Below are 25026 nucleotides of genomic sequence, written 5' to 3'. Positions count from 1 at the left end.
ACTGATTTCTCTTTATGTACTTTCATTGTGTGTTATTGTTTATAATAGTTATTCTATTTCTGATATCTCCTATTCTCCATTCCACAGGGCTGACAAAATGAGTGATAACACATTCAAGTCAAGGTGTGTTTGTCGTAAGAGCACCCATGCTGTTAGAAATTTTGGTAGCAGCAAAATGGATATGTAAGTAAAATGTATGTGTTCACACATCTGAGAGGGTTTACTCATAGAGCTAAAGTTCATTCTTTGTAGAATCAAATTACAGGCAAGTTAAAATCAGTTAAGGAATGTTTCTGTGTACTAACTCATTGATAAGAATAGGTCAGGTGTATTGTATGTGGGGGGAACACTGCCATTCAGTGGACATCCAATCATGGTTCAGATGGAAAACTCCTAATGAGTGCCTAATGGGTTAGGCATCTTTATTATCAAAAGGGGTCAGCTGTAGCTGCCTTTTTTAAATAAGGAGTCCAAAGGTATATTAGCACTTCTGTTACTTCTAGGTGTGTGTTGGAGACTGTGATGTAACATTCTGCCACAACTTCAGTGTTTAATTTTGGAGACATAGGTCTTTGTAACATGTTTTTCTCTATTCTTTATTTCAGGTTGATTATGCTCATCACCCCAGTGTGTTTGCCAGAGGCCAGAAGAGCAGCTTGCACCTGGCCAAACAGTTGTAGATGAGAATGATATATGGTAACCTTTATTTGCTTATTCTACTATTCTTCACTTGACTGTTAGAACTATACCTGAGGTGCACTTGAGTCACTCTTGTGATGAGTGAAATAAATGTTCACAAAGCTAACATGTTTCACACTTCAATTGTTCTCTTCACACAGGTGTCCTTGATGACTTTCAGGAACAATAGTAAATTGATAATGTTGGCCTCATAGAACATCATGGCACACATTCCTGCTGTTATATGCACACAAATATTGTTTTCAGTTAGTCTATTCCCTCACATGAGCTCTAAACAGGTGCTGAAACATTTATCCCAACTTTATGTAATAGACCTGGAGCAGTAGATATTAACCTGGAGTGATATTAACCCACACCATCACCGAGTTAAGGCTGTTGCTTTAAGAACTATACCACGGTGACATCTAAGCAGCTCAACATAAATGAGGTTAACACATTGCTTCAGGGAAGGGAGGAAAGATATGGACCTTGGGGGTTGAACCCCCTGTTTGTGAACCCTGTGTAAACTGGCTTCTCCTCTTTTCTGTTTTCAGGTGTCCTGGACAGCCAACTGTAGTTCTTCCTGCAGTATTGTCAGATCCAGTTTTGTCTTACTGAGACCAGTGCAGCTGTGAGCATCTTTGTGGTTTCCACACCTGCTTAACCAAAATAGTGCAGGCTGTTTTTTGTTATTTGTTTTGGGTGTAGTTACCATACCGCTCAAGAACCAGGAGGATAGATTGAGGAATCTGGCCTTTACTTCCATCGCCTTCAGTGAAAGGAAGAAAAACCCACATGTCTCATTTGGATTCTCCTGGTGTAGAGCCAACTCTTCCTAGCAGTAGCCCTATTCCTCAACAACAAATCTACCACAGTGACGTATATTCTCTTCCTTATGTAGCCATTTACTTAGGAACAGGGAGTGGCTTACTTTGCACATCATAGCTGAGATGTCATCATCTACCTACAGTTGCATATACCGTTACACTCGCTTGCTTCTTTCCTAGATTCTGCAATGATTCTACATTAGAGTGGCTAGCAGGTAATAGAATGACAGACCCCAATAAAGATTGTCAAACATTCTATATGTCATCTTGTTGTTATATTGAAAATGGACCAGTCAGCAGTCCCTCCTGAACCCCTATCTACCTTGGACTCTGTACACTAAACTGAAGATGCTACAAAGATAAAACCACACAGGAAACTTATAAACAGTAAGGGAATTTTCCAAGTACCTTTCTTATTTCTAATCTTAATGTATATTTTCTGTAAACCGCTTAGAACCTAACGGATGTAGCGGTATATAAGAAATGAATTACATTACATTACATTACATAAACAAATATAAACTTTTTAATTTTTAGAAAAAGCATTAAAAATATTTAAAACTATTTACAAACATATAACGCAGGGATAGAGAGGGTGGGTGCCCCCCAAGGGCAGCTTGAGCTACCTCAGGAGAGGGGGCAGAAGAGGTGCAGTCATGGAGAGGGTTCATGGCTGCTGGAACCATGCCCTCATTGGGCTACTAGCCGAAGGAGGGCATGTTCCAGCCTCTCCTGGCACCCTCTCAATAACTGCACCTCCTCCAAGAGGGCAGAGACGGGGTCCATCTCCCTGGCCGCCCCCTCCTGAGGCTGGTCAGGCTGCTCCTGGGGGGGGGGCAGCAAGGAAAGGGGGTGGGATGGGATCAGGAACAGGAAGGACAGGAGCATGAGGGGAAGGGCTATGGCTGGGGGAAGGGAAAGTCCAACAGGGGGGCCTGGGGGCAGGGGGGGGGCGGTGGTCCGTGGGGTGGCGGTGGTGCAGGCGGCGGCAGTGGTCCAGGGGGTAGCGGTGGTGCAGGCGGTGTGGGTGGTCCTGAGGGCTGCCAAGGGGAATCATCCCCCTCCTCTTCCCCCTCTCCTTCTTCTTCCCCCTCCTCTTCCTCCTCCTCTTCTTCTTCCCCCTCCTCTTCCTCCTCCTCCGCAGAGGACCAGGGTGGGGCTCCCTCCATCAGCTGCGGTGCCACTTCCTGAGGGGGTGCCTGCACTGCTGCTTGACAAGAGGGAAACAGGATACAGTCAGGATACAGTCCACAATACTTTTGAACATGACATTCTTTACTACTTTATTTTCTTCAAATGCTAATAACAGGATGCAAAGCACGTACTCCACTGTAAACATCAAAATGTAGCGTGAGTAAGTGAGGAAAGTAGAACCCCATAAAGCCATTGTGACATACCAGAGGAGGGTGGCTGCTTTACTGCAGATTTTATGATTAAGAATGGTTTACAGCTACTCAAGCATTTTCAACTACTTATTCTGGTAGGTTGATCATGAAGAACCACACACTGGACTCATTACTCACCGGCTTCAGCGCACAATTCCTCCCTCACCCCCTTAAGGAAGGCCCGCTCCTGGTGCCTCAGCAGCCGACCCCATTTCCTGAGATCCTCAACCTGGATAATAGAGTGAGAGAAAGAAAGGAGAGGGAGGGATATGATGAGTACCATATAGCACTGTGGCATAACATGTTTACTTAAGATTGACCTCTATAAGCACATAAAAATGGAGTGAAAGGTACGCTGGCCTCCAACAGCCCCTATCGGCTATGCTGCCTGCCTCCACCCCCTTCTGCCACATGTTTTACATGAATGTATTCACGTACTTCAGCATTTTCCCCTTTCTGTGCTGGAAGCCTTGCTATCTATCTACTGTACCTGGGACAATGGGGGGTGGGGTGAAGTGACATAGCTAGCATCACAAGGAGGAGTGTGGGATTGAACTCACAACCCCAGGTGCTGAGGCTGTAGCCTATCATCACTGCCCCACATTAAAGTTTGCATGACTTTATTAATCTAATCATGCAATATTTCCTGTCCTGGTGAGCTTACAATCATGCAGCAGGGGCAATAAAATAGTTTGGTCAGAAGGAGCAGCGTGGCTTTAAACTCCTGACGTCAGGGTACTGACACTGTCACTTTAAATGTTAAGCCAATATCTCCCTAGAACTGCAGCTTGATACATACATATGGGAAAGGAAAGTTGTAGGTACTTGAAATTACATAGAAGCACTTTAATATAATTTGTTTCCCTTTGGCAAAGTTGATTTCAAGATGTGTCCATTTCAAATGCCATGCTGGTAACCCTAAAATTACTTGTGTGCATGTTGTGAATGGGATAGATGTGCTATAGGACCTGAATTTGTCATTTGAAATCCTACTACTGCTCCTTTGGGAAGTGCTTTAATTTTAGTATTCAATGTAAAAGATCTATTATGCACAATTGTAGTTTTAAAAATGAATCAAGATTTACAATACAAAACATGACTAATTTGATTGAGACAGGTTTACATAATCATTACTTTTTACATGATTACTTTGTGAAAGCCTCACTAGGAATATTTACTTCCCTGGGACATGAGGCTCTTCTATTATACCACCGGGCCAGGCGGGTCTAGGAGTCCCTGAACTGCAGGTATGTCCTGTGATGTCCAGGCATCACAAAATAATGATGCTCGTGCACCAAAAACAGCCTGGCCAGGAGTTTGCTATCAGCAGTGCTGAAGTTGGGCAGTCTGCGTATGAAGAACGGGCGATTCTATGATGTCACAACGCAAAAAAACGCGATAACGTTTTTGGTGCCGCTTGGGCGTGCTTGCAGTGTACGCTCCGCGCTACATAAACTCTGTAGATTACATACTGTACCACGCCGAAATCTCAGTTATAAAAACAAATATAGCGGAACGCTTAGAAGCTTACCATGTAAATCTGATGGGACTTCAACTCCCCCATGTATTTAAGTTCACACAATCTACATTTGAACAAAAACAATGACAAGTTATAAATGAAATAAATGAAGAATGGGAAGTAATAGGCATAATCTCAGGAGGTTCACAGATTTTAGCTTAGCTTACTAAGGCACATTCGTGCGCAAGCTCACCAGTACATATCCCAGTGTCACCTGCATTTATTTTAACAGCTCTCATAATTGTAGGGAATTCCAGAGCCAGGTCAGATTTTCAGGATATCCACAATAAACATGCATGAGATGGATTGCCATGCACTGCCTCCTTGCATGTTTATTGTGGATGTGCTGAAAACCTGGCCTGGCTCTGGCTGCGGAGGACTGGAATTTCTTACCTCCTGGTCTAGAATATGAACATTACTATCAGTACATAATGCTTGGCTTTAGAATACGGGTGAGGGGTTTCAAAACGTGACACAATAGGTTGCTTCAATAATCTAAGAATGGCTGATGATAATTAAAGCTCAACCCAAACAGTATGCATGTTTGTTTGGGTGCAAAAAAAAGAATATTATGTCTTTGGAAACTGTAGTCAGAACTTGAACCCCTGACCTTTGGAAGATATATGCAGTGCTTTTAAGCACTGAGCTATGTTGGGGATTTGGGAATGGGAGTCTCCAGAAATGGCTTTAGGTACAAGCTTTGACAAGGGGCAATAATTGCAAGTATCTACAGGTGTATTTCATCACACAACACCCAATGAATGTCCAAGCAGATTTCAAAGTTCTAACGGCTTCTATGACATCAGACGCTACTTCGGCGTCCATAGTATATAGGGAACTCTAAAACAGCATTATTTTGTCTCCTTTAGACTCCCGTGCGTTCGTGCTTCTGGTGCTTGATTTGTGATATTGTGACTTTGTGCTGTGATCTTATTGTTTCTCCTTTCCCCCATCTTCTCCCATTTGTTGTGTACCTGTCAGTTGGTGTCTTTGGTCTGGTTTGAGAGATGGCTGACTACTTTGAGTTTGTCTTATGTGTGGTGGCCCGTGATAGATTGCTGCGCAGAGGAAGGGGTCCGGCCCCGGCTCCGGGGCATGGCCAGCTTAGAGGCAGAGGAAGGGGTCCGGCAGAGGCCCAGGCTGACGCCGACGCCGGGCCCCCAGAGTATATAGGCCCAGGGCGAACTTCCTTGATATGACAGATGAGCGGTGTATTGGTCTCTTTAGATTTAATCGGGAGACCATAGTTCATCTCTGTGAGCAACTGCAGGTGGATTTGGAGTGCACCACTCTTAGGGGACATTCCCTTCCAGTTTATGTACAAGTAACTACAGCCCTGGGGTTTTTGGCTACAGGAATCTTCCAAAGGCCCCTGGGAGCTGGGGCTGGCATCAGTCAATCGTCTTTATCCAGGATAATCAATAAGTTTTTGGAAGTCTTTTTAAGGCATATTGCTATGTATATCCAGTTTCCAACGAGTGAGGCAGAGCGGTAACGCACAATGAGGAGTTTTGCTCAACTGGCACGTTTCCCCTCTGTCCTGGGAGCTATAGACTGCACACTCGTAGCACTCAGACCACCTGCTGAAACTGAAAGGCAATTTAGGAACCGGAGGGCATATCATTCCATGAATATGCAGGTTGTCTGTAGTGCTACCATGGAGGTGACGGATGTGTGTGCCAGCTTCCCAGGGTCCTGCCACGACGCTTATATCCTGGCCCACTCCAGCCTAGGTGGCAGGTTCCAGAGGGGAGAAATACACGGTGGATGGCTGGTTGGTGAGTTAACGTACTACTGCAGATTAACCGCCTTTCTCTCAGTTTATCACAGGGTCATGGCTAACATTGGAGGATGATGCAGAACAATGGACAACAGATATGTGCCCCTTTTCTAATATTGTTTCTCCTTGCAGGTGATCGTGCCTATCCCCTGAGGACGTGGTTGATGACCCCAATTGTGCATCCCCAACAGCCAGAGGAGGAACGGTATAACCGGGCCCTGAATACCACAAGGACCATCGTGGAACGTGCATATGGGTTGCTCAAGTCCCGCTTTAGATGTCTACACCGCTCAGGAGGGCAACTGCTCTACAGGCCCGACAAGGTGTCCAAGATGTTTGTTGCCTGCTGCATGCTACATAACCTAGCGCTGAGAAGAAGGATGCCAGACCCTCCTGAGCCGGTCCAAGACAGTGACGATGACGAGGACATCCAACCTAGACGAAGGCCTCTACCTGAGCAAGTGGAGCGTAGGAGAGGGCAGGTGGTCAGGGACAACCTAATAAGAGCCCAATTCTAGGGATAATGGTGAATATATTTATGTGAACCCCAAACAGCTTCTCTCTCTCTCTGTCTCTGTCTCATGTGACTGAATGTGATCATGCCTCTTTCTCTAGGCAGCAATTAAAGCTCAGATGTCCCTGACCACCAAAGCAAGAAGTTATTGGTAGCAGCTCAAGTATTAAAGGTAGAATAATAGGTGAGAATCGAATATAGCTATCTTTGTTTTTGGCCTCATTCACTATGTTGCTCCTGTATATCATTCCATTAGCAGGCTTTATGATGAATTGCCCACATGTCAAATAGCTAACAGCTTTCATACTCTTGTTGCAGGTTGGATGTCCAAGACTTTCATCGTCACCATACAAGGGCATCGTAATGTGCTTCATGATGGCCTGGTAAGAGCTGAAGACTGTGTACAAGATGCAGGCAAAAATTTTAATTGTACCAAAATCAAAATGCAAATATGTAAAATAAAATCCTTTTACCAATCAAGGGACCCTACATGGTCCGTGTTTCGGACAAACCTTTGTCAGGGGTCCATGGTGAAAAAGGTTGGGACATACCATGGACCCCTGATGAAGGTTTGTCCGAAACACGGACCGTGTCAGGTCCCTTGATTGGTAAAAGGGTTTTATTTTACTTATTTGCATTTTGATTTTGGTACAATTAAAACTTTTGCCTGCATCTTGTACACAGTCTGCAGTTTTGTTTGTTTCTCCTGCTTGGTTTTTTCTGCAGACAAAGTTGGACTTTCTCCTTTGTTTTGTTGGCCTGGTAAGAGCTAGCAGTTTAGGACCTCTTGGTTTTTTGTTGTTTTACCAACAACAAATCATATATCAACACATGCTGGTGTTAGGTTAGCATGTGTGTTGATTGAACAACCCCTTAGTTTTAGGTATAAATGACATCTATAGTGGAAGCTCAGAGGAAGCCGATTGGATGACCTATACTGCTAAAATGTTAAACTATGGCTATCAGAAGCCTATATGCTGCTCAGCTTTCCACTTCTTGTAGGAGTTAATGATGGTATTGGTCTACAAGTTTCTGTGTAGCATAAGACTATAGCACCCCCCCCCCTTCTCCATGCTGGTACTTCAAGTTCAACTGAAGCTATAGGGTAACTGTAGGTGTTGTGACAGTTTGAGGTGGGGGACTTTTCCAATGTATTAACATGCTTCCCCTCTTTGCAGGTGTTCAGGCCCAGTTGACCTCCTCCTCCTGTGGCTAGCATCTCATCGTGAAGCTGTTCCTGTGATACGGGCTGTCACAATCCTATCCCCGATGCTCTGTCTGTACCGGGTTTGGCTCTCACTAAAGCTAGCCCGATCATACAGAGAGCTAATCATGGGGATAGGGTTGTGACCAGGAGAAGGGAAATAGCTGCATTCCCCTTTAAACCTGAAAATACTGATTGTGAGGGAGGAGAGGAAAGTGAGGAGAATGGCCTTGAACAGCCTCCAAGGGACCTCCCTCCCTCCTCAAACTCTCAGCTGAGGGAGATAATGAGGAAGCCGAGAAAATCTAGGCAAACCTTACAGGCAGCTCCGCCCCCTCAGAGAGCAGGGTGTGTTCGGCTGAACACTTTAGAGGCTGCTCTTAGGAGGAAAAGGGCAGTTCACTCTGGGCCAGCCCAGGAAGAGGTCTATCCAGGCTGTTCTCCTGTGAACCAGGATATTGAAATGGAGGAGACAGACATTGACCCTGTGGCCAGCCAGCCAGCCCAGCCAGAACCTATGGACTATATGGAAACTCCCAGTCTGCCTGAAGACATCCTGATGCAGGAAAGCTAAGTGGCAGGGCTGGGTAGTTTGGGGGGAGTTATAGCATACTCTGCCCATTTGTCTGTTGGTCAGGAAAGGTTCTTTAGGCTGAAAGCTTAAGGTGACTTGTGCTGCCCTGCTTAGGAAAGCAGGAAGAAAAAAAACACGTTTTTTTTTGTATTGTTTGAACTTCCAGGTTCCAGCCTAGTTAAGCTGACCTGGTTTTTTTCTACTGTGTTATTGTGAATCTGGGGAGTAATGTTTGGAGAGAATCCACTGTCCATACTGGTTGGGGTTGTGGGGCCATTAGTGGCATTCTGTGTTACAGACAAGTAAATTGGTGGATTCGCTTACTCCCCTTCCCCCACCAACTCCCATTGAGCTGGTTGGGGCTCAAGCCTCAATAACTAAAAGGCTTGTGCACAAAACTATCTGAAGTGCTAACAGTAGTGTGGGTTGTTAGTCTGAATGCAAAGACAGCAACTCTTTTTGGTTTATTTTTACTTACCTGAACCGTCAGGATGTAGATGACGGCTGAAAACCTAGACCTGTTGGTCGACTATATAATTTTTGTTGGTGTGATTTTTGCTACTTGAGAATTTGGACTGATTATAAGTTTACTCCCAGCAATATACCACATAATAAAGTGGTCATCGCAGGAACAAAGAAATTGACTCTGGTTTTCTTTTTTGCCTGTTTATTTTGTTTTCATGAGTGAATGTCATTCAGCAGGACTTCCTTCCTTTATGGGAAGCACGCAGATGGAGCTCTAGGGTGAGCGTGGACCAGCCCCGCTGAAGTACAGGTACCGGCCCCTGTGACCTATTCCCGATACTTGTGCATAGGTAGGTATGAGACATTTGTGCTCACTTCTACTAATCTTCAACATTCCAAACAGTGTGTGTAGGTTCCTAGCTCACATATGGACTCTGTAACAAGGAGGACAGCTTTTATTTCCCTTGCTTCTATGGCAGAAACCTCTGGCCTTTATTCTTTGACCTCCTTACTTTCCTTTCTTCCTGTGCACCAAAGAACATTCTACATCTCTGAATCTGTCTTCCTTTTCCTACAACCTGCCTTAACCTACCATGAGGAAATCTTAATATTTCACAGGCACTGACATTGTACCTTTTCCTCCTGTAGGCTGGGAGTTGATTTGGACCTGATATTGTACCCTTTCCTCCTGTAGGCTGGGAGTTGATTTGGACCTAGGAGTGGCTTACTCTGTATACCAGTGTAGCTGTGATCCATCTCAGCGAACTGCAGTTGCATGATGTTACACTTGCACACCGCTTTTCTGGACTTTGCAAGGATTGTACATTTGAGTGTCAATGAAATGACATGATATTCTACAATAAAAGTCTTAAACCATTTAGGGATGTTGTGATTTCTTACCAAAGGAATGGCCAGGGCCCAGTCTGATACATTGAGTAGTGCACAGGCATTATTGTTTCCTTAGGTACCGCTGTAAATGGATCACTCTTATCACATTGATCTTTGTCTGAGGGCCAGGTTGGAAAGGTAAGAAGTGGGGTAGCAAACTGGTGTTGGGGGGGGAAATAGGGGTTGTCATGTCTCCTATTTGCTCATCAGTCTAATGACATGATCTCAGAGCCTGCAAATAGCATAATTAAGAAGATGGCATTACTAGGGAGGACGGACAAGGTGGTATTGTTCCATCTTGTGGTTTGTAGGGAAATATTTTCCTTCTTATACACCTGGGTTTCATTACTCTTCCGTTCCACACATAGCCTTCTGCTTACATTGCATATCATCTCACCTCATCTAGCTACAGTTGCATAACATTACCCTCACTTGATGCATTGTTAGATTATACATCTGAGAAACCCACACAGGAAACATGTAAACCAGTATAAACCTATCATGTCACAATCAGATCAAAGAAAGCATTTCTGGCTCACCAGGTTAATGTGCCTGGTGCAAGCTCTCAAGGTTACCAGTTCAATTCCCACTCTTACCATCCCTCTTTTGCACAGCTTCCTATTAGCTCTCAAAGGAGTATGTATGTATGTGGACTTTGTTGTTTTTCATCATCATTGTGCATCAGATACATTCAATTGCTCTCAGCTACAAGCCATTGTGGTAGGAATGGATTTCCTGCTATGCAATATCTGCACAAGGCAACAGATAGCAGAGTTTACTAAAACATCAGAGGGCATGGACAGGTATTGTAGGAAGGTGTACATGTTTTGATGTATCCTAGAGACATTCCGGTTGGTATATTCAGCTTGGCTGGTTGTAGTGTTATGCTGCAGGAGTGTGTGTTGGAGTGGGGGAGGGGTGATTTAGGGTGACAGAGAACAGGCTGCTGAGAAGTTCTACAGATCATTTTAAAGATCAACTCAAATATGATTACACAAAGGAATGGCTAAGGAGTTTGAAGGTTTTCTGGTAGAAAAATGAATATCAAATATGTGCTAACCACACTCAAGACCTGAACCCTTGACGTACGGAAGACAAATGCAGTGCTTTAAGGCATAGAGCTAGAGAGGGATCTTCATTTAGAAGTTGGTAACAGAGCTTCTACAGACTAAGCAAATGACAACTGGCTTCTAGTAATATCTTTGAGAAGGGAAGGAATTGATTATAAGTCAGGTGTTTGGCCAATTAGATTTTAATGTTTGTGTAGCTATTTAGGTGTTTTTGATAGCGAACAGCTGAGGCAAAACTGATTTCTTCTTTTGGTGATTATCCATTAACTATTTCTCTATTCCCCAGGGTCATTAACAGGTCTGAGATGATCATAAATCTTTCCAGGAGTTTTAGCTGAAAAAACAAAACCTAGGCATGCTTATAGATCTGCTGTAACGCCATTATTGCATCATAAAGGACACCGAACGTTAAGCGCAAAGAACGCCACTTTTCCGCATACAACGCCTAAACGGAATAGATTCATTCAGTAGCACAGTAAATAGTGTGTGAGCATGGTCCGGGTTTGACTCCCTCAATTCCTTCAGCTGACACAATACTCATTTGAATACAAATTATAAGATACAGACCAATCACATCTCATTTTCATCTCAAACAGCACATTAGCAATACCAGATACAAAACATTAGAGAAGTTGAACTTGCGTGTGATCAAAACAGCATTTTTGGACTCCACGTTACATGTATTCAACCATACTTGAGAACATGGATTTGGGGTCAGTGAAAGCAGTGCTTTAAACCATTGAGCTACCACTCTTTTGTGCCAGCTAAATGTGAGATGATAGCTAAGCAGATTATACATTGGCACATCACTAAGGCATGCTATGGCAGGGGAGCCAGAGACACTGGAGTAAAAGGTGCTATAGCTCAGTGAGTAAAAGCACTGTACCGATCATCTGGAGGTTGTGAGTTCAACCCCCGGCTTGTCTTTTACTTGTGGCATAGCCACCTTCCAGGTGCATATTGATGATGCTTTCCACCTCTTATAGGAGTTGATTATAACATTACTGTACAACTTTCTGTGTAGCATGAAAACTAAACTTCCATGCTGATAATTTGAGTTCAACTCATCTTATATATCTCCTTTTAAACATGGCATATTTTGTTAGTTTTTATAATGTGAAGGTATACAATTCTGAAATCATGAAGAAAATATATATAAATCAGCAGTGTTTTGTCTTCTACTGTAGTAAGATTTATGGTAGATACTAAGCAGTTGCATGAACAAATCACATCTGTTAGTGTTGTCTAGGGAAAACCATAAACTCTTATCCAGGTCCAAATATCATGGTCTATTTAAACGACACAAAACCCAGGCTAATGAGAAATATCTTTATTATGAAAATAGAAAAATATAATTCACAAGCCAGCTGCAAAATCTAAATATTGTCCACAAAATATCAGATTACACAAATGAAACTCAGTACATAATTATCACAATCTAATTGTTAGACAATTAAGTAATTCTACTTGTTAAAAACACACTAAACAATTCCTTATAATAATAATCCCTGATTAGCAAATGATTATATTATCACCTATGGAGCTTTACGAACCTTGTCCTTTATCACAATTGATCCTTATTTAACCCAGCTGATAAGAGTGTAAATTCCGTATTCTCATCTTAGGATCAGCCGCTCAGGCGAAATTAGGTGGAAGGGAAACCTTCTTGCTAGCTTTGGAAGACATCAGGAATCCTGTTGTTAAAAGTACACGTGTTGACAATCCTTGATGAGGCTATAAATCATCAGCAAACAAGTCCCGTTTAGTGCTGAATTCAGAGCTGTTTAAAAAGTCCGAATTTCTCTCTCTTAGGCAGAGAGTCACACGAGGTAACTTACAGGTCTAATTATTAAAAGAAAAAGGTTACATATAGAATACCTGTGAGTAGATTGTGGGTTTAGGCTGATCATATGGTATGAGGATGGTATGGTATGAGGATGTCATCCGCGTAGCTATAGATGGTTATACCTAGATTGTTCAGATGTGTTCCGAGAGAAACAGTGTATAGGTTGAAGAGGGTGGGGGATAGTGGGGAACCCTGTGGAACTCCGCAGGGGTTTGACCAAGGTTCTGATTTTTCGTTATTTGATTTTACGCTGTAGGTTCTGGATTTTATGAAGCCTTCAATCCAAGAGTATACTTTATCAGAAATGCCTATTGCGTCCAAGATTTGCAGAAGGATATTGTGATCAACTAGGTCAAAAGCTGCAGTCAGGTCCAACTGTATAAGGAGCATTTTTTTCCCTGTACTGAGGTGTTGTCTGATTGTGTCCATAAGGGATCCTAGGAGAGTTTCTGTGCTGAAATTGGTTCTGAAGCCAGATTGTGTGGGGTGGAGTAGGTTATGGTCATCCAGATAGTTAGTGAGTAGTTTGGCTACTAGGCCTTCTGTAAGTTTGACGTATAGCGGTATTGAGGCAATAGGTCTGAAGTTGGAAGGTTGGTCTGGTGGTCCTTTTGGATCTTTTTGGATTGGAGTGATGATGATTTTGCTGAGTACACCTAAACCCACCATGACAAACATCCTACACAGAACACTTAATACAGTTATGATCTGGATGAAAGATCACAAACTCAAACTCAACCCAGACAAAACTAAATTCATCCTCTTCGAAAATGACAAAATCCAAACCTCAGCCAATTTAGAACTCAACTCAATCAACTATCCCATCCAAACCACCATAAAACTACTAGGAATGACCATAGATAGATGCTGTACTATGCAACCGCAAATAAACAACACAATCCAGAAATCCTTCGCAATCATGAGAAATCTGAGACAAGTCCGGAAATTCATAAGAACATAAGAACATAAGAACATAAGCGTTGCCTCTGCCGGGTCAGACCAGGGGTCCATCGTGCCCGGCAGTCCGCTCCCACGGCGGCCCCCCAGGTCCATGACCTGAAAGTGTTCCCTACCTAACTTAAAATACCCATACCCTGTTCACTCAATGTCCTGTAAGGTAAATCTCTATCTGTACCCTGTTATCCCTTTCGCTTCCAGGAAGTCATCCAGTCGCTTTTTGAACCCCAGAATTGTACTCTGTCCTATCACCTCTCCGGGAAGCGCGTTCCAGGTGTCCACCACCCTCTGAGTGAAGAAGAACCTCCTTGCATTTGTTATGAATCTGTCTCCTCTCAGTTTTTCTGAATGACCTCTTGTTTTAGTTGTCCCTGCTAGTCTAAAAAATCTGTCCCTCTCCACCTTCTCTATGCCTTTCATGATTTTATAGGTTTCTATCATGTCCCCTCTCAGTCTCCGCTTCTCCAGGGTAAAGAGCCCCAGCCTGTCCAACCGTTCGGCATATGAAAGGTTCTCCATACCCTTTATCATCCTCGTTGCCCTCCTCTGGACCCTCTCGAGTATTGCCATGTCCTTCTTGAGGTATGGTGACCAGTATTGGACGCAGTATTCCAGATGTGGGCGCACCATTGCTCGATACAGTGGCAGGATAACTTCTTTTGTTCTGGTAGTGATACCTTTTTTGATAATGCCCAGCATTCTGTTCGCTTTTTTTGAGGCCGCTGCACATTGCGCCGCCTGCTTCATTGTGTTATCCACCAATACCCCCAGATCTTTTTCTTGGCTTCCTTCCCCGAGTACCCTCCCTCCCATCGTATAGCTGTACATGTAGTTCCCCTTCCCTATGTGCAAGACCTTACATTTCTCCACATTGAAGCTCATCTGCCATTTTTTTGCCCACTCACTCAGTTTGTTCAGGTCGCTCTGCAGTTCTTTGCATTCTTCAACCGTTCCGGCCCTGCTGGAGAGTTTTGTGTCATCCGCGAATTTGATAACTTCGCACTTTGTCCCCGTTTCTAGATCATTAATAAATATATTGAACAGCAATGGTCCCAGCACTGACCCTTGCGGAACACCACTTGTGACCCCTATCCAGTCAGAGTAGTGCCCCTTTACTCCTACCCTCTGTTTCCTGTCCGCCAGCCAATTTTTGATCCATCTGTACACGTTTCCTTCCACCCCGTGACTCCACAGCTTCTTCAGTAAGCGTTCATGGGGCACCTTGTCAAAGGCTTTTTGGAAATCCAGATATATAATGTCTACTGGGTCACCTTGGTCCAATTGCTTACTTATCCCCTCAAAGAAATGCAGTAGATTTGTCTGGCATGATCGGCCTTTACAGAAACCATGCTGACTCGATCTCATCAGATTATTTTTTTCTATATGCTCGTTGATACCTTCCCTGATCATTGATTCGACCATCTTCCCCGGAACAGAGGTTAAACTCACCGGTCTGTAGTTTCCCGGGTCGCCTCTCGATCCTTTTTTGAAGATCGGTGTAACATTCGCTATCCTCCAGTCCTCCGGGATTACCCCTGTTCTCAAGGACAGGTTGCAAATATGCTGCAGTAATTCTGCTGTTTCGTCTCTAAGCTCTTTTAGTATTCTCGGGTGGATCCCGTCTGGGCCCGGAGCTTTGTCCGTTCTTAATCTATCTATCTGCCTGAGAACGTCTTCGAGGCTTACCTCCATGCATGATAGTTTCCCCTCCTGATCTCCCCTGAAGATTTTTTCCGGTTCTGGCACACTGGATGTGTCCTCTATTGTAAAGACCGACGAGAAGAACTTGTTTAGCCTACCAGCCACCTCTTTTTCCTCTTTCACCACTCCCTTCCGGTCACCCTCGTCCAGGGGCCCCACCTCCTCCCTCGCTGGCTGTTTCCCTTTCACATATCGGAAAAATGGTTTGAAATTTTTTGCTTCCTTGGCTAGTCTCTCCTCATACTCTTTCTTGGCTTTCCTGACTACTCGGTGACATTCTTTTTGTTGCTTCCTGTGCTCTCTCCAGTTTCCTTCAGTTTTGTCCTTTTTCCACTTCCGAAATGATTTTTTCTTGTCTCCTATCACTTTCTTTACTTCACTGGTTATCCATGCAGGGTCCTTTGTCTGATTTTTCTTGGAACCTTTCCTAAATCTTGGTATATATAGGTTTTGTGCCTTGTTTACTGTGTCCTTGAATAGGGACCAGGCTTGCTCCACAGTCTGCGTTTCCTTGGAGCTGTTTCTGAGCTTTTTTCTCACCATTTGTCTCATGGCATCATAGTTCCCTTTCTTGAAGTTAAATGTTGTTGCCTTGGTTCTCTTTCCCATAGGTAGTCCTACTTGCACTTTGAACTGAATCATGTTGTGGTCACTGGTTCCTAGTGGTCCTATGATCTCCACATCCTTCGCGGGGCCTTTCAGCCCATTGAGGATCAGATCCAGAGTCGCTGATCCTCTCGTTGGTGCCTCGACTAGTTGTTCCATGAAGCAGTCCTGTACTGCTTCCAGGAACTCCGTTTCCCTTGCACATTTTGAGTTTCCGAGACACCAGTCTATCCCAGGATAGTTGAAATCTCCCATAACTATGGTGTTTGGGTTCTTGCATTCCCTTCTCAGCTCGGCTACCATTTCTGTATCTTCAGCTTCAGTTTGCCCAGGTGGACGGTAGAACAGTCCCATCTTTATCTCGGCTCCGTTGCTTCCTGGTACTTTGATCCACAATGCCTCCAGTTGGGCATTTGTCTCTGCTGTGTCCACAGTGGTTGAGTGAATTGTATCCCTTATGTATAGTGCTATTCCTCCCCCCTTCTGGTAAGTCCTGTCTTTTCGGTAGAGTTTGTATCCTGGCAGTACTATGTCCCATTTGTTTTCCTCGTTCCACCATGTTTCCGTGATCCCTATGATGTCTAGTTTCTCATTATTGGCCATGACCTCTAGTTCCCCCATTTTGTTCTTTAGGCTCCTTGCATTTGTATACATGCAGTTCAAGTCCTGGCATTTTCTCTTCCTTTCTATTTCACCTTGCATTTCATTCTTCATTTTGTCCCCTTCCTGGCCTGCCAACTCCTGAGTATTGTCTCTTTTGGCCTTTCTTTGTGGTAGATTCCTATTGCCTTCCCCTTGTGGCATGTTCCTATTGTCCTCCTCTTGTTCTCTCTCAACATCCAATCCCGTTTTGACTTCCCCTTCCAGTATGTTCATCCTGGCCCCCTCTCGCTTCATCTGACTCCCTTGTTTGTTCATAGTCTGTTGCTTGCCACTTGTGTCATCCCCAAAATCTTTCCCCTCAGTACCCTCATTGGGTACTGTTTCCCGAACCGTCGATACCAGGTCGACTGTCGGCTTTCCCCCTCTTCTTAGTTTAAAGCTTGCTCTATCGCACTTCTGACGTTATTTGCTAGTTGTCTGGTTCCCGCCTTGCTCAGGTGTAGACCATCCTTCTTGAAAAGCTTGTTCTTTCCCCAGAACGTTGTCCAGTTCCTCACGAAGAGAAATCCCTCTTCCTCACACCATTTTCTCATCCATGCGTTAATTGATTGTAGCTCCGTCTGCCTCTTTGAAAGAAATCAATTCCAGCTTATGGTATAGTCTCTAATCCTTGGACTGCTAGACTACTGCAACATCCTTTTCCTTCCATGCCCTGCTACTATGATCCTGGTGGGGACGCCTTGAAACAATTAAAATGATGCTTATGCCTAAAATTAATTATATTTTACTTATGATACCATGTCTTTTTCCTTCCACTTTCTACAAAAAACTGGATTCTCTCTTATCTTCCTTTCTCTGGAAGAATAAACAACCACGAATAGCCCTTAAAATGCTCAAACTTAAAAAGGAAGACGGTGGAGTTCTTTTTCCTGACTTCTATACATATCATAAAGCCTTTCTCATTCATCAAGGTCTATTTTGGTTTGCTGACATAAGAACATAAGAAGTTGCCTCCGCTGAGGCAGACCAGAGGTCTATCTTGCCCAGCGGTCCGCTCCCGCGGCGGCCCATCAGGCCTAATTGCCTGAACAGTGTCCCTGACTAATTTTGTAACTGCCTCTAATCCTCTAATCTTATCCGTATAACCTACCTCTACTCCTATCTGTACCCCTCAATCCCTTTGTCTTCCAGGTACCTATCCAAACCTTCTTTGAAGCCCTGTAGCGTGCTCCTGCTTATTACATCCTCAGGTAACGGTTCCATGTATCCACCACCCTCTGGGTGAAAAAGAACTTCCTGGCGTTTGTTCTAAACCTTCCCCCTTTCAATTTCTCTGAGTGCCCCCTTGTACTTGTGGTTCCCCATAATTTGAAAAATCTGTCCCTGTCTACTCTTTCTATGCCCTTCATGATCTTGAAGGTTTCTATCATGTCCCAGCTTTTTCAGTCATTCAGTATATGAGAGGTCCTCCATACCCTTTATTAGCTTAGTTGCTCTTCTCTGTACTCTCTCAAGTACCGCCATGTCTTTCTTGAGGTACGGCGACCAGTACTGGACACAGTACTCCAGGTGCGGGTGCACCATTGCACGATACAGTGGCAGGATGACTTCCTTCGTCCTGGTTGTGATACTCTTCTTAATGATGCCCAACATTTTGTTTGCCTTCCTTGAGGCTGTGGCGCACTGCGCCGACGCCTTCAATGATGTGCCTGGAACCAGGAGTTCCAGGCAAATACTGACTATAATTAAGGAAGAAACTAAGGATTTTAACACTGATGTTGTTATCCATCTGGGAACAAATGACCTGGCCAACAACTCCACACTTGCAGCACAGAAAGCTTTTCGGGAGCTTGGTGAGGGCGTGAAACCTTTTGTAAAGACTTTAGCTTTTTCTGAAATACTGCCTGCATATGGAAAAGGAGAGCAAAGAGTGAAAAACACAGAGGACTTTAATAGATGGCTCAGAGCCTGGTGTCATCAAGAAGGCTTCAGGTACATAGGAGGATGGGGAAATACATGGAAGGGCAAGAGGCTATATTGCACTGATGGGCTACATATTACTACAGCAGGAAAAAGAAACCTTGCAGAGAAATTTAGACAATATTTTTCTAAGCATTTAAACTAGAAGGTGGGGGTGGTGTATGTATAGAGACCACCCCCGGTAAAAGAAAAGATGTGATAGTAGTAAAGGCTGCAACATAAGCAATATCAGCAACTCATTTCTTAGTATTGCAACGGAAAGTGAAACGACACAAAAATCCATACGAAAAAGGAGATTATCGCTGAAAAATAGCTGGAAAGCGATGACCACAAATGCTCGCAGTCTAAGCAACAAAGTTCATGATCTGCAAGCCCTGATATTAGAGGTAGATCTAGATATTGTTGCTATCACAGAGACATGGTTCAGTGAATCACATGGATGGGATGCAAACATGCTGGGATATAATCTTTTTAGGAAAGACAGAGATGGTCATAAAGGTGGAGGAGTAGCTCTCTATGTAAAGATCAATATCCAAGCGACCGAAATGCAAGGGACCTGGGGAGAGGAAGAAGCGATATGGATTGCTCTGAAAAGAGAAGATGGAACTTCTATCTACGTGGGTGTAGTCTACAGACCTCCGACTCAATCGCAGATTGTGGATATCCAAAAGTTTGGAAGGAAAGAGGAGGTTCTGCTGTTGGGAGATTTCAACCTGCCGGATGCGGACTGGAATGTTCCGTCTGCGGAATCGGAAAGAAGTAGGGAGATTGTGGATGCCTTTCAAGAGGCTCTGCTCAGACAAATGGTGACGGAACCCACAAGGGAAAAAGCGATATTGGATCTGGTCCTCACAAATGGAGAGAGTATCTCTAATGTTCGAGTGGGTGCTCACCTGGGTAGTAGCGATCATCAAACGGTTTGGTTTGATATAACGGCTAAAGTGGAGAGCGGCCGCACGATACTTAAAGTCCTAGATTTCAAACGTACAGACTTTAATGCAATGGGAAAGTACCTGGAGAAAGAGCTGTTAGGATTGGAGGACATAAGAGAAGTGGAAAGACAGTGGTCTAAGCTGAAAGGAGCGATAAAAATGGCTACGGACCTTTATGTGAAGAAAATCAATAAAAACAAGAGAAAAAGGAAGCCGATATGGTTCTCCAACCTAGTGGCTGAGAAAATAAAGGCGAAAGAGTTGGCATTCATGAAATATAAAAAAACCCAAGAAGAGGAGAGCAGAAAGGACTACAGGGTGAAACTGAAAGAAGCCAAGAGAGAGATACGTTTGGCGAAGGCACAGGCGGAAGAACAAATGGCTAAAAATGTAAAAAAGGGAGATAAAAATTTTTTCAGATATATTAGTGAAAGGAGGAAGATAAAAAATGGAATTGCTAGGCTAAAAGATGCTGGGAACAAATATGTGGAAAGTGATGAGGAGAAAGCAAATGTGCTAAAAAGTAAGGGACAGTAAGGGAATTTTTCAAGTACCTTTCTTATTTCTAATCTTAATGTATATTTTCTGTAAACCGCTTAGAACCTAACGGATGTAGCGGTATATAAGAAATAAATTACATTACATTACATTACATAAACAAATACTTCTGTTCTGTGTTCACAGAAGAAAATCCTGGAGAAGGACCGAGATTCTCTGGCAAAGTTACACGAGAAAATGGAGTAGATTCTGCGCCGTTCACGGAGGAGGGTGTTTATGAGCAACTTGAAAAACTGAAGGTGGACAAAGCGATGGGACCAGACGGGATCCATCCTAGGATAGATACTAAGGGAGCTCAGAGAGGTTCTGGCGAGTCCTATTAAAGACTTGTTCAACAAATCTCTGGAGACGGGAGTGATTCCTGGGGATTGGAGGAGAGCGGATGTGGTCCCTATTCATAAAAGTGGTCACAGGGATGAAGCAGGAAACTACAGGCCGGTGAGCCTCACTTCAGTTGTTGGAAAAATAATGGAAGTGTTGCTGAAAGAAAGGATAATGTATTTCCTTGAATCTAATGGGTTACAGGATCCGAGGCAACATGGCTTTACAAAAGGTAAATCGTGCCAAACGAACCTGATTGAATTTTTTGATTGGGTGACCAGAGAGCTGGATCGAGGACATATGCTAGATGTAATTTACTTGGATTTCAGCAAAGCCTTTGATACAGTTCCTCATAGGAGGCTGTTGAACAAACTTGAAGGGCTGAAGTTAGGACCCAAAGTGGTGAACTGGGTCAGAAACTGGCTGTCGGACAGACGCCAGAGGGTGGTGGTTAATGGAAGTCGCTCGAAGGAAGGAAAGGTGACTAGTGGAGTCCCTCAGGGTTCGGTGCTGGGGCCAATCCTGTTCAATATGTATGTAAGTGACATTGCTGAAGGGTTAGAAGGAAAAGACGTAAGAAGACTTGAGGCGGTCCAGAGGAGGGCGACGAAAATGATAGGAGGCTTGCGCCAGAAGATGTATGAGGAGAGACTGGAAGCCCTGAATATGTATACCCTATAGGAAAGGAGAGACAGGGGAGATATGATTCAGACGTTCAAATACTTAAAGGGTATTAACGTAGAACAAAATCTTTTCCAGAGAAAGGAAAATGGTAAAACCAGAGGACATAATTTGAGGTTGAGGGGTGGTAGATTCAGGGGCAATGTTAGGAAATTCTACTTTACGGAGAGGGTGGTGGATGCCTGGAATGCGCTCCCGAGAGAGGTGGTGGAGAGTAAAACTGTGACTGAGTTCAAAGAAGCGTGGGATGAACACAGAAGATTTAGAATCAGAAAATAATATTAAAGATTGAACTAGGCCAGTTACTGGGCAGACTTGTACGGTCTGCGTCTATGTATGGCCGTTTGGAGGAGGATGGGCAGGGGAGGGCTTCAATGGCTGGGAGGGTGTAGATGGGCTGGAGTAAGTCTTAACAGAGATTTCGGCAGTTGGAACCCAAGCACAGTACCGGGTAAAGCTTTGGATTCTCGCCCAGAAATAGCTAAGAAGAAAAAAAAAAAAATTTAAATTGAATCAGGTTGGGCAGACTGGATGGACCATTCGGGTCTTTATCTGCCGTCATCTACTATGTTACTATGTTACTTTTTGAATGCTCATTTGTACACTCATTCTGGTTCGATATCTGGAGTATAATGAAGAAAATATTTCATATAGACTGTACTTTGTCCTTCTCAATAGTAATATTTAAATCGCAATCTCCCAACATTAATTTACTAGAGTCATAGCAAAAATTATTTGATATATTGTTGATCCTCGCACAGAAATTAATTCTTTCCAATTGGAAAACCTCGAGCTCTCTCCATATTCAACAATGGTGGAACTTAGTTTTACTACATCATAAATTCGAATTAGCATTATCCAAGCGAAAAGGCCAATCTTAGACATGTTATTACTTGCTGGTCCCCGCTATCTACTTATTTACAACTAGCTGATGCCCCGACGTTGCACGGGTATTTAATTATAGCAATAACACAGTAAATGGATTGAAATAAAGATACTTTATAGTGGTGAATGAAATTATTTTTTTACAGCTTTATAAAAAGTACAATAATCAAATTATAATGTGAAATATTTGACAAAATGAATACAATACAATTAACACAAAACTGGATTATAAACAACATTTTTAGTTTCACCTCCAGGAGCAAGAACATATAAATTCTTGGGTGAACCCACCCTTGATCAAGCAACATAGAGTTGTCCATGGGAAAAACAGGGGGATCTTAAATCCACTCCACAGTATGTAATAGTCTGTCCCTGTGATTTGTTGATTGTGATAGAGAATGCAAGTCTCACTGGAATTTGCAATCTCTTAAACTGAAAAGGAAGATCTGTTGGAATAAGTGGCATCCAAAAGTTTCAGTATTGATTTAAACAACTCAATATGTGGAAACTCAGGTTGAAAAGAAACTCCATGCAGTTTGTTCCCGGTTCAGAATGGAACCTGTGTTCCTAGTTCAGCATATGTGAGTACTCATGTAATGTAATAACATTATGAACTGGGGTGCATGAAGGAAACAGTTACAAACACAGTTAGAACATACAAACTCTATATGTATGGTGTCCGTGGTAGAATAGAAACGATGTCCCTAGTGGTTATAGTGTCATAGAAAGTGTTTTATAGTTGGAATTACTGTGAGAATGGCAGCTTTTTACATTTTTTCCATTGACATGAATGGGTGAAATATGATTTTCTGTTTGTAGCTCCGCCCACGTGTGCAGGTGGGCCGCGAGACCCCCAGAACATATCACCCCAGGTAGTGAGGGATCTGCATACCAAGTTTTGTTCAAATCGGTCAAGCCGGTTTTGAATTACTGTGAGAATGGCAGCTTTTTACATTTTTTCCATTGACATGAATGGGTGAAATAAGATATTCTGTTTGTAGCTCCGCCCACGTGTGCTGGTGGGCCGCGAGACCCCAAGAACATATCACTCCAGGTAGTGAGGGATCTGCATACCAAGTTTCGTTCAAATCGGTCAAGCAGTTTTTGAATTAATGTGAGAATGGCAGCTTTTTACATTTTTTCCATTGACATGAATGGGTGAAATCCGATTTTATGTTTGTAGCTCCGCCCATGTGTGCAGGTGGGCTGCGAGACCCCCCAGAACATATCACCCCAGGTAGTGAGGGATCTGCATACCAAGTTTCGTTCAAATCGGTCAAGCAGTTTTTGAATTAATGTGAGAATGGCAGCTTTTTACATTTTTTCCATTGACATGAATGGGTGAAATCTGATTTTATGTTTGTAGCTCCGCCCACGTGTGCAGGTGGGCCGCGAGACCCCCAGAACATATCACCCCAGGTAGTTGGAATTACTGTGAGAATGGCAGCTTTTTACATTTTTTCCATTGACATGAATGGGTGAAATCTGATTTTATGTTTGTAGCTTCGCCCACATGTGCAGGCGGGCCGCGAGACCCCCAGAACATTCACCCAGGTAGTGAGGGATCAGCATACCAAGTTTTGTTCAAATCGCTCAAGCCGTTTTTGAATTACTGTGAGAATGGCAGCTTTTTACATTTTTTCCATTGACATGAATGGGTGAAATCTGATTTTATGTTTGTAGCTCCGCCCACGTGTGCAGGTGGGCCGCGAGACTCCCAGAACATATCACCCCAGGTAGTTGGAATTACTGTGAGAATGGCAGCTTTTTACATTTTTTCCATTGACATGAATGGGTGAAATCTGAATTTCTGTTTGTAGCTCCGCCCACGTGTGCAGGTGGGCCGTGAGACCCCCAGAACATATCACCCCAGGTATTGAGGGATATGCATACCAAGTTTTGTTCAAATCGGTCAAGCCGTTTTTGAATTACTGTGAGAATGGCAGCTTTTTACATTTTCTCCATTGACATGAATTGGTGAAATCTGATTTTATGTTTGTAGCTCCGCCCACGTGTGCAGGTGGGCCGCGAGACCCCCATAACATATCATCCCAGGTAGTGAGGGATCTGCATACCAAGTTTCGTTCAAATCGGTCAAGCCGTTTTTGCGTGATCGCGGCACATACACACACACACACATATATACATACATACACACATACATACCTCCAATTTTATATATATAGATAGATTATCTACTGTTGACAATGTCCCAACTTAACTCATGTCTTTTTCTAAATTCTTGTTTACCATGATTAGTCAGTACTCAATTATTGTTGTATTATGCCTCTGTATGCTTCATGTTTTTGACTTTTCTGTTATTGTTTGATTTTTTGAAAAAATTTAATAAACTTTCATGGAAAAAAAAAAACCTAAGGTTGAAGATAAGAAGTCACAGAAAAGAAGAGAATTCATATGCATTTAAAAATACAGTATTAACAGAATTTGAAGGTACAGGAGCACTTTTACATGAAAGAGATAGAATTTCAAATGCAATTAGGCACAGAGTATACTACCAAAAGAGACAAGATGTGTATATTAGATCAAATGGAAGCCCCATTAAAACAGAATTAGTGAATGGAGCTATATAAATAACATGACCATCTATTTTTTCATCAGAACGAGACATCTATTAATTGTCAGTCCCGCCCCCAATCCTGCCCTAGCCCCATCCCCAATCCCGCCCCCAATTTCTTCCATTCATTTTCATGTGCACATAATATCTTATTAATTCATAAGGGTAACCATAAAATAAAATAAAAATTATAGAGTACACTATATGCAGAGAAAATGTTAATTATCATTTATATTGGGGAAGTTTCAAAGATGTCAAGGCAGATGACTTTAAAATATGCAATGTTACCTCAGCAATAGACAAATATAGTGCAAAATATAGACAGCAGATATAAATTCTCAAAACTGACACATTTTGATCACTAAATTGAAAATAAAATAATTTTTCCTACCTTTGCTGTCTGTGATTTCATGAGTCTCTGGTTACGTTTCCTTCTGACTGTGCATCCTTTCTTTCATTTACATAGTAACATAGTAG

At 43.1% G+C, this 25026-nt stretch overlaps 1 protein-coding gene and 1 pseudogene across 1 annotated transcript in view; both read left to right on the top strand.

Moving 5' to 3' along the window:
* Positions 1-8481, top strand: part of LOC117360972 — a 46765-nt pseudogene extending 38284 nt beyond the window's left edge.
* TRPM8 (transient receptor potential cation channel subfamily M member 8) overlaps positions 1-25026 on the top strand; it is a 2182726-nt gene that overhangs the window by 899402 nt on the left and 1258298 nt on the right. The window lies entirely within an intron of this gene.

This window comes from Geotrypetes seraphini, chromosome 5, assembly GCF_902459505.1.
Source record: "Geotrypetes seraphini chromosome 5, aGeoSer1.1, whole genome shotgun sequence".
NCBI classification, from domain to species: Eukaryota; Metazoa; Chordata; class Amphibia; order Gymnophiona; family Dermophiidae; genus Geotrypetes; species Geotrypetes seraphini.
This window is presented reverse-complemented; position numbering and strand designations above follow the sequence as displayed.